Source organism: Pteropus vampyrus, unplaced genomic scaffold, assembly GCF_000151845.1.
Source record: "Pteropus vampyrus isolate Shadow unplaced genomic scaffold, Pvam_2.0 Scaffold90, whole genome shotgun sequence".
Classification (NCBI taxonomy): domain Eukaryota; kingdom Metazoa; phylum Chordata; class Mammalia; order Chiroptera; family Pteropodidae; genus Pteropus; species Pteropus vampyrus.
Genome location: NW_011888871.1, coordinates 3,176,987 through 3,185,236, shown reverse-complemented (window position 1 = coordinate 3,185,236; position 8,250 = coordinate 3,176,987). Strand labels below are relative to the sequence as shown.

The 8,250-nt window shown below is 58.9% G+C and overlaps 1 long non-coding RNA gene across 2 annotated transcripts in view; it reads right to left on the bottom strand.

Annotated features, from left to right (window-relative positions):
* Window positions 1–29: 29 nt before the first annotated feature.
* LOC105294585 overlaps window positions 30–8,250 on the bottom strand; it is a 26,371-nt gene continuing 18,150 nt past the window's right edge. For both annotated transcript variants that reach the window (XR_002781254.1, XR_002781253.1), the window contains 2 exons: window positions 7,588–7,690; window positions 30–69 (listed from right to left, as the gene is read on the bottom strand). This is a non-coding gene — a long non-coding RNA (uncharacterized LOC105294585). The remainder of the gene's footprint in view (window positions 70–7,587; window positions 7,691–8,250) is intronic.

The following is an 8,250-nucleotide window of genomic DNA, read 5'->3' as shown; positions in this document are numbered from 1 at the left end:
CCAAAGGGGAACAAGATGATGGCCAAGAAGATGCCCAGGAAGGTGAAGGAGTCCTCCAGGACCCCGACTCTGTGGAGAGAGAGGGCAGCACTCGGTTAGGGCCCTCGGCCTGATGTCCCAGCGGACCCCTGACCCAGAACCCCTGCCCCTCGCACACAAAAGCAGACTGACGAGGACCCCTGGTGCCTCAAGGTGACTGTCTGCAAAGGCGGCCCTTCACCCTGCCGGGCACGGCTCCATGTGCCACAGACAGGAAGACGAACGACTAGCAGTCACCACTCAGAAAACGTGAACATCACTACTTACAAAGGCAAGAACATTCAGTTACCACATAATCTGCTGCATTTTCTTTACAGAAGAAGGAAATGCTAGTTCCTATAAAAATCCTTGCATCTCTGAAAACAGCAAGACCAAGAAAACCACATCATTTGAATGTTTTTTCCCAATGTCGAAAAGTTTTACAGTCACATCTCCCTAAAAGGAAATTCCAAAAATAGGGATAGAGTTCAGAATTGTTTGCTTTTTTTTTCGGGGGAGGGGGGGAGCCGATTTTAGTTGAAAGAATTAAAATAGCCATGTCTCGCTTACCTTGAAAAAATTTCATCTCAAAGCTGCTGCTTCCAGAAAAAGTCAAGTTCACCTTTAACACGCACAATATATGATACCTAAGACACCTAAAGAGCATCACCCAAATCACGTGCCAGTGAGTGTAGGTGCAGGAACCTAAAGTCACCACTGTTGCTAGGGTCATTTTCAAAGGCCCCAGAAATGGGAAGCAGGAGCCACGTGCTCAGCTCCACCCCTGCTCCTTAGCCTACTTCTGGAAAGCTCTGGGTACAGAACTGAAATTAAAGTGAGACCCACAATAGCCAGCTCAACCAAAGGAGAAATGTGTCACTCCCAGGAGCCAGGGAAAGCCAGCCAGACCAAGCTCCTCCCTGGGTGGCCAGGGCACCACCCTATGACCTGAGGGCCTGTGGCAGGCAAGACACTTCACCAGGATTCACCAGACAAAAATAAGAAAAAGAGGGTTCAGGGTGCGCCTGTCCTGAGGTGGGAAAGGGCCTGGCAGGAAGCAAGGTCAGGCCAGGGGCCTGACCGCCTCTCCCTGTTTTCAGCAGGGAGACCCCGAGCTCACCCTCACATTCCCAAAGGGGAGGACCTGTCACCAAGCCCCCAGAAGGCCCATTCCCATGTCCCCCAGCCTGTCCAGCCCAGATTTCTCGATCTTTCTGAAACCACTTTATCCACTCCTATCCTTCATCAAATGCTGCTAAGGACCCCAGATGCCCACGATGCCCTGCAAGCAGCTGCCACTCCCTGTTTTGCCCCATTGCATGGAGAGAAAAAAGGTTCAGATTAAAAGACAAAAGAGCAAACAAGTGTCAAGGTGAAATCCACGCAAATGCTGAAGCTGCTGCTGCTCACCTGCCCCCGGGGCCCCACGCACCCGAGCTGCAGGGGGAGCGCCTGGCTCCAGCACGCGGCCACGGGAACGGGAGCCGGACCCACTCCCTGCTCCGCCGGCATTTGTGGGAAAACGTACCAAAGAAGTCTGGGTTTCACCTGCTCAGATAAAGGCGAACTCAGTGCCCACCTGCTTGGGGAAACTGCCTAAAACACTCCTAAAAAGGGACACAGGACATGCGCTAGAAGCACTTCCCAAGGCGCTCATCCTGAAACGCTAGTCGCCCCTTGATGAGCACCACAGAAAAGAAAAGGGTTCTCCGGTCAGTCTGGGGAACCTGCCTTCCCCCGGAGCCCCAGGTATGCGTTAGCCGAGGACAAGCTCTGAGAAGTCCGCAGCGAAGACGCCATGAACCTCTGTTCCACCCCGTTTCCCAGGCCCACAGGCCTGCTGGCACGGAGGCCTGAATGCGTCGGCGGTCACCGTTTTCATAAACACAAGGTTGTAAAGCCACCACCACACAGTTCCTCAGCCCCACCCCCGGGGCTGCCCCCCGCCCCTGAGACTCCAGGCCCAGCGGTGGGGCCCAGACCACCCGCCCCAGCTTTCAAGGCCCTGTCAGACCCCGCTGAAAAGCACCTGAGGCCACGCCGCCAAAGGAGAGGACGGGGGCTTCAGGCAGGCCCCGACCCACCAGCTGTGTCCCCACACGTAGGAGGACACGGCTGCTCTAGGCTGGGAACACACCTGCTGTGTCCACGGTCATGGCCAGCCGCTCCTACAACTACTGATGCTCATCAAGCCACTTCCAGTGGAGCTGCAGGCAGCCCGGCGGCCGCAGACCACCTGGCGCTCCGGCCCCACACTGGCCCCACGCCGGCCGGCATCCTGCTTCCTCCACGGCTGAAAGCCCAGGAACGACATGGGTCTGCGCATCCCGTTAGAATGTCCAGTGAAAAAGCAGAAGACAAAGCAAACCAGGCCTCATACCCAGGTCATCTGTACCAGCCAAAGACCTTCCAGAGGAAAAGCCTCCCTCTGAAGGAGTTGCCAGGGTCCTCACCCAGCGTCCCCTACAGGGACCAATGAAGCCCCAAGTACAGAGACTACCTACCAGGCTGGATACTCGGTTACCTCACCTGACCATCAAAGCCGTCAAGACAGAGCCTCGAAGCCAATGTGTCTACTCAGAGGCTCCAGGAGAGGTCTGGGAGGCGGCTAAGGTAGGGCCCCCCGACCCAGATGTCCCCTCAGTGCCCTGGAGGGGGTGCAGATGAATGCCCAGCGCCCCCCGCTGGAGAAGCCCCCCAGCTGCCGTGGTCTCGTGAACCCAGCCACAAGGACTGCCGTGTCACTGGTTGCTGCCGTCCTGCAGCGTCAAATGTCAACTGGCAGCAACCCCACCTGCCTCTTCCTTCACTCTGCCCAAACCCCAAAACCCTGGTCTATACCGTCTAAAGCTGGAAAGAGCCCAGGAGAGCTGGTCACTGTCACCGGGCCCTCAGCGCCACGAGGTAGAGGGACTGGCTCCGCCTGCGCACTGATTCCCAGAGGCCAGGAGACCAGCCTGTGGAGCTGCTTGGCGTCCCCTCACCCCTCAAACCTGCAGTTTGCCATCCAGACCCATCACTTACTCTGGCCAGAGACAACAGGCAGTGAGGGCCACCACTTCTGACGCCCTCAGTATCACGTGTTTGAGACCTACAAGCAGAACTTTTTAAATAAGTAATATATTTGCAGCAAACTCACCTGGTGATCCCACGTGACCTGATCTGTCCACTTAATGTGAATATTCATGTCTTACCACAGAAATATTAATGTTTTGACTACGGGTACTGCCCCAGACCTCAAAAGCAGTGCTGGCATAATTTAGTTTTTAAAATCCCAAATCTGAACTGAGAAATAGTCTTGCCCATCCTGATGCAGCGACATGCAGCCCCCTACCTGTTCCCATGGAGCCTGGGGAGCGGAGAGGGGGGATACCCTGAATAAGCATGGGGTGGGGAGACCTGCCCCAGGGGAAGACCGCGCCCTCCTACCAGCCTCTCCCCAACGGCCTGCACCCTTCTCCCCAAACCCCAAAAAGCTCCCATTAGTCCTGGATGAGGAAGTTTCAACTCTCTGTCAACTGGCTCAGAGTCCACGCTGAGCAAGCGGCTCTGGCTGTGGCTGCAGGCCCCTCCCACATTCTTGAGCAATAGGTGTGGGGGGAGGGGTCAGGGAAGGGTATGGAAGCTGGGGAAATTAGAGAACTAATTCTGAAAATGTTTAACTCCTGACTCTGACCTTCCGAGAGAAAGTGGCCACTTGATTCCACTGACATCTACTGCCCAGGGGACAGGCCTGCGTGGGCCTCCAGGATGAACAGGATAGAGGCCCGGTAGCCCACATGTTCCCAGAGCATCCTAAGGCCAGGTACCCAACCTGGAGGAACCTTATCCTCACCATGTCCTATATTCCTCACAACAACCCCACCCAGGCACCATCACTGTCCCCCTTACAGGAAACTGGAGCCCAGAGAACGGAGGGCCATGTTCAGGTAAGCGGGCTGCCCCACCCAGACCCGACGGACACTCGGGCAGTTAGTTAGGGACCCTGCTCCGTCAGCCCTCTGCGTTCAGCCCCACTCGCTCCGCCCAGCACGGGGAGGCTCAAGGTAGCATCCAACCCCAGGAGCAGCCTCCTGGAAGCACAGCCTCCTCGGGAAAGGAGACTTCCTCCTGGTGGCCACAGGACGAGCGGAGGCAGGGCAGGGGTGAGATGCCCCAAACACCCGGCCAGCCACCTTCAGAGACCAAGTCACGTGCCCCCCCTCGGGAGATGCCTCTGCCCAGCCTCCAGCTCTCTCGGGGTCTCCACTCCAACAGGTCTCCCATGGGGGCGAGGAGCTGCCTGTGCTCAGGACCTCCACAGAGCCACCGGCCACTCCAGGTGCAGCCATGAAGAAGCCCGATGACTTGGTAGCCATGGGCCTCCGAGCCAAGAGTGCAGGCCTGGCCAGGGCAGGGGCCTGGAGGCCTGGGTTTCTGGGGGCCTTCCCCCCTTAGGTCAGCGAGAGCCCACGAGGCTGTGGACATGGGCAGGGTCTGTCCTGGTAGCCTGCTTTCTAACCAGTCCGGACATAACCAACTCCCCAAGGCTGTCACATGCCCCACCTCTCATGACCCCTCTCCACGCCACCTTGTTACCCCATGCCCTGAGTTACACCCTCAAGGCCTGCCTCTGCCCCGGAGAACTCTCCGGGTCACCAGCAGCCCGCAAGCTGACCTCCCAGCTCACATCCTGGCCCTTGCTGCCTTGACCTCCAGGCAGCATCTGACCCTGACAGCTGTGCCTTGAGCCTCTATCTTGGCTTCCAAGACCCTGCTTGTTCCTGGATTACCTCCTACCTCTCCGCTCACTCCCAAAACTAAATATCCAACGATACCCGCCCAATGTCAGCGGAGAGTCTGGTGCGGGCCAGGCTCTGGGCCCACCTACCACACATTCCAGCCTTTGACCCCGCTGCCCCAGCAGAGCCCAGGGTGAACCTGGCCAGGCCCGGGATCCCAAATCCACAGTGCTGCCACTTCATCCTGCATCTAAAGACAGCCACACCCCCACGGGAGGACCAGATCAGAGGCCCAGGGGCCTTGGCAGAAGCCCCAGCAGGCCGAGGGCCGCAGACGGAGGTGAAATGAGGAGCTCACGCATTCATCTGCTGGGGTCGAAAGAAATGCTCGTGTAGCGACTACAACAGAGGGAAGATGGAGTCAGGCTGCCTAAGGGAGGCGAGACAGAGGCAAAGAGACAAGGGACACAGGCCTCTTATGCCAGACCTCAGAGGGAATCACAGACGTGTGACCAGCAAATTTCTGCCAAGCTGCCAGGAGGGAAAGGGCCAGAGCTTGGCAGGCTGGATGGAAAGGGCAGCAGTGCAGTCACTAACAAGTGGCCCGTCTCCCAGCCCGACCACACCACACAGACCGGCCACACTGGGCCGTGCCCTGGGGAAACCTCTCGGCTCTCCCCAGAGAGGAGCCGCCCCGGGCCCACGCTCCCAGCCAGACCACGGGCCAGCACCGCTGCAAAGGCAGAGAGGGGCCTCTCGGGGTGAGGGGCCGCCCACTCTCCAGCAGTGAGGACAGGGACACCCCCACGTGAAGAGCCCGAGTGTGGGGAGGGCCCTCACTGCTGGCGGCTGGCAGCCACTCGCTCACCCCCACAGAAAGGAGGGCCTGCAGGAGCACGCGCCTTGGGAGTCCGTTTGCTACCAGCTCGGTCCCCCAAACTTGTGTCTGAGCACCCACTCCTCCTCACTGCCTGCCACCCACCGCCCAGGCAGAATGGTGACCCCAACATAAAAGGGAAGAGGCCTGTTCTCAAATGCCGACGCCCTCCCCTCAGCCAAGTGCAAGACCCTCCCCAGAGGGCAGAGCACAGCCTGACCTTGATCCAGATTTGGCATGACTGGGGGCCAAGGCAGAAGCCACAGGCCTCCAAATGGCACAGCTCCCAGCCCAGGGAAAGGGAGGCATCAGGAAACGTTCCCCACCCGGCAGTGGCCTGGAAGCCTCACAGCCCTGAATACAGCTCAGCCTTGGCTCCCCGCCTCCACCAGCCACGCGGCCCCTGCGGCTGGCGTCCACCCCTCCCAGCACAGGGGCCTGGGCTGAAGAGAGCCTCACAGACCAGCCCAGCAGACATCCCCACCTCCCAGATGGCAACTGGTAGCTACAAGGCCAGGATCTGAACCCAGTTCCTCCGGCAGGCTAGGCGGTGCTGGGAGGTGGCAGTCAGACGTGGCAGGGAGATGCTGGAAGTCGAGCCCAACCCCTCTGCCCTGGCACCATCCTGACCCTCCTCAGAGTTGGGACATCACCTGAAGAACCCTCACAAAACAAAAACCGGCCCTTGGAGTCTTCCAGCTGCGCTGAGCGGGGGACAGAAGGGCCATGCACGCAGCAGGGCTCCGAACACCCAGGACCAGCCTCAAAGCCAAGTACAGCAGGCTTCCGTCACCCAGCTTAGTGCAACTTCCCAGAGTTCCCGGCGGCAACCTCCAGAGGACCAAGCCTTGACCCTTGCCCAGCCCAGCAGCACGTGACCAGCCTCCGAGTCCCTGCCGCGTCTCATCTCAGCCCACTCATGTGCCTTCAAACTCCAATGGCTTTCACATCCCCTCATACCACATGGAAGGTGGCATTCAAAAGTCAGCCACTGGTCTGCCACCCTCCTCACGGTCCCAGCCCTCCCCTTCACATTCTCCAAAGGCCTAAGTTGTGTCAGAAAAGATACCCTTTTCGGATTTGCAAACGAGGTCCCCTGGCTGGCTCCCCGGGGCCCACAGCCCCCGTGACTGGGTTAAGGGTGGCTCTGGGGCTCCGGCGCTTTGCCACCATCTCCATCCTGCCCTCCTGCTTCCCAGGACCTGGTCCCCCACAGCTGCTCCTGTGACCCTGGATCATGAACTTCCCTCTGACTCCACTCTGGGCCTTCCAGATGCGCATTTGAAATGAAGTCGGAGCTAAACCAGGTTCCCAGTCCCACCTCGGAGACTGGAACTTCCTCCTCCCAGACAGGAAACACGGTCCCTGCCAAGTCTGCGCTGACTTTCCAAACGGACCAAGCATTCGACTCGGCCAAGGGCAGGGACCAGGTCATCCCTGAACTGGAATCAAGACTCACACATGACAGGCATCTAGCCCGCCGCACAAACAGCCCTCGGACGATTCTGGCGGCTCTTCTGAGGGTGTGAAAAACCACTCCTGCTCCAAAGAAAGAACTGTGGCGTTTTCATCCTCATGCAGCTAGCTGCCCTCCAGCTCCTCGCAAACACACTAGCCTTCCGAGTCGAGGCTCTCCCTCCCAGCACGGCCAGCAGCCACTTCCCAGGGGAAGGGGACCTTCACCACCTTCGAGGAGCAAGCGCAGAGCGAACTCGCAGGTCCCAGAACTGGGCATGAGGCTGTCGGTCCAACTGTTAACATTTCTGCATTCCCCTCACTTGGGACTCCATGGCCCAAAGGGAACTCACCCCGCTTGCCCCATGAATCATGTTCAGTTCTCAGACTGATGAACCCACCCCCTCCCACACCACAGCTTGTTCCAAGCCAAGACTGACCAGCCCCAGCCACTACGCTTTGTAAAGTTCTGGGTGTGTGTACTCTTAGAGGCTCCTGGGGGCCCCTCTGACATACCTGCACACTGGGCAGCCGCCGACGACAACGATGGAATTAGCAGGGTACCGGGTGACATTTCGACTGTGGATGCTGTAGACTCTGGGGTGGTGAGTGGGTAGCCCTATGATCAAGAAGGCATATCATCAAGGGGCCAGGAATGAAGATCAGGGGACTTAGAGGACCACCTCTGTCCTTTCTCTCCATCCCCTACCGCCCCCTCTAAAAAACTCCATTTCAAATACAAGACCACAGCTGCCTTCACTAAGTGCCTCCTTCACTAAGGGCCACAGCTTTACTAGGTGCTAAAGTGCAGACAAGACATCATCAATAAAATTAATTTGAAACGGGGTTGTGCTGCGTCCCGGGAAGGGCGAGCCTGGCGTGCACAACCCCGAGGTGGGCTGAGGGTGCTCGGGTAGCGCCCAGCTGCAGAGCCCGACAACAGCTTCCTGGTGCGGGAGCTTTGCCCCCGACTCTTCCCCACGGGCCACAACTCCAGGGCCCTGCGTTCCTGGCACCGGGTCTGCCCCTCGGCAGCGCCCGGCCGCGGCTGCGTCCCGAGTAAAGTTGGTTTCGGGGTTAAAGGTCGCCACAGGTCTGACTCGCCCCAAGTTTACTGGCGGGACCAAGGGCCCCGCGCCCCGTCCGCTCGGCCCGCCCTCGGCCCCGCCCCGGGCCCCT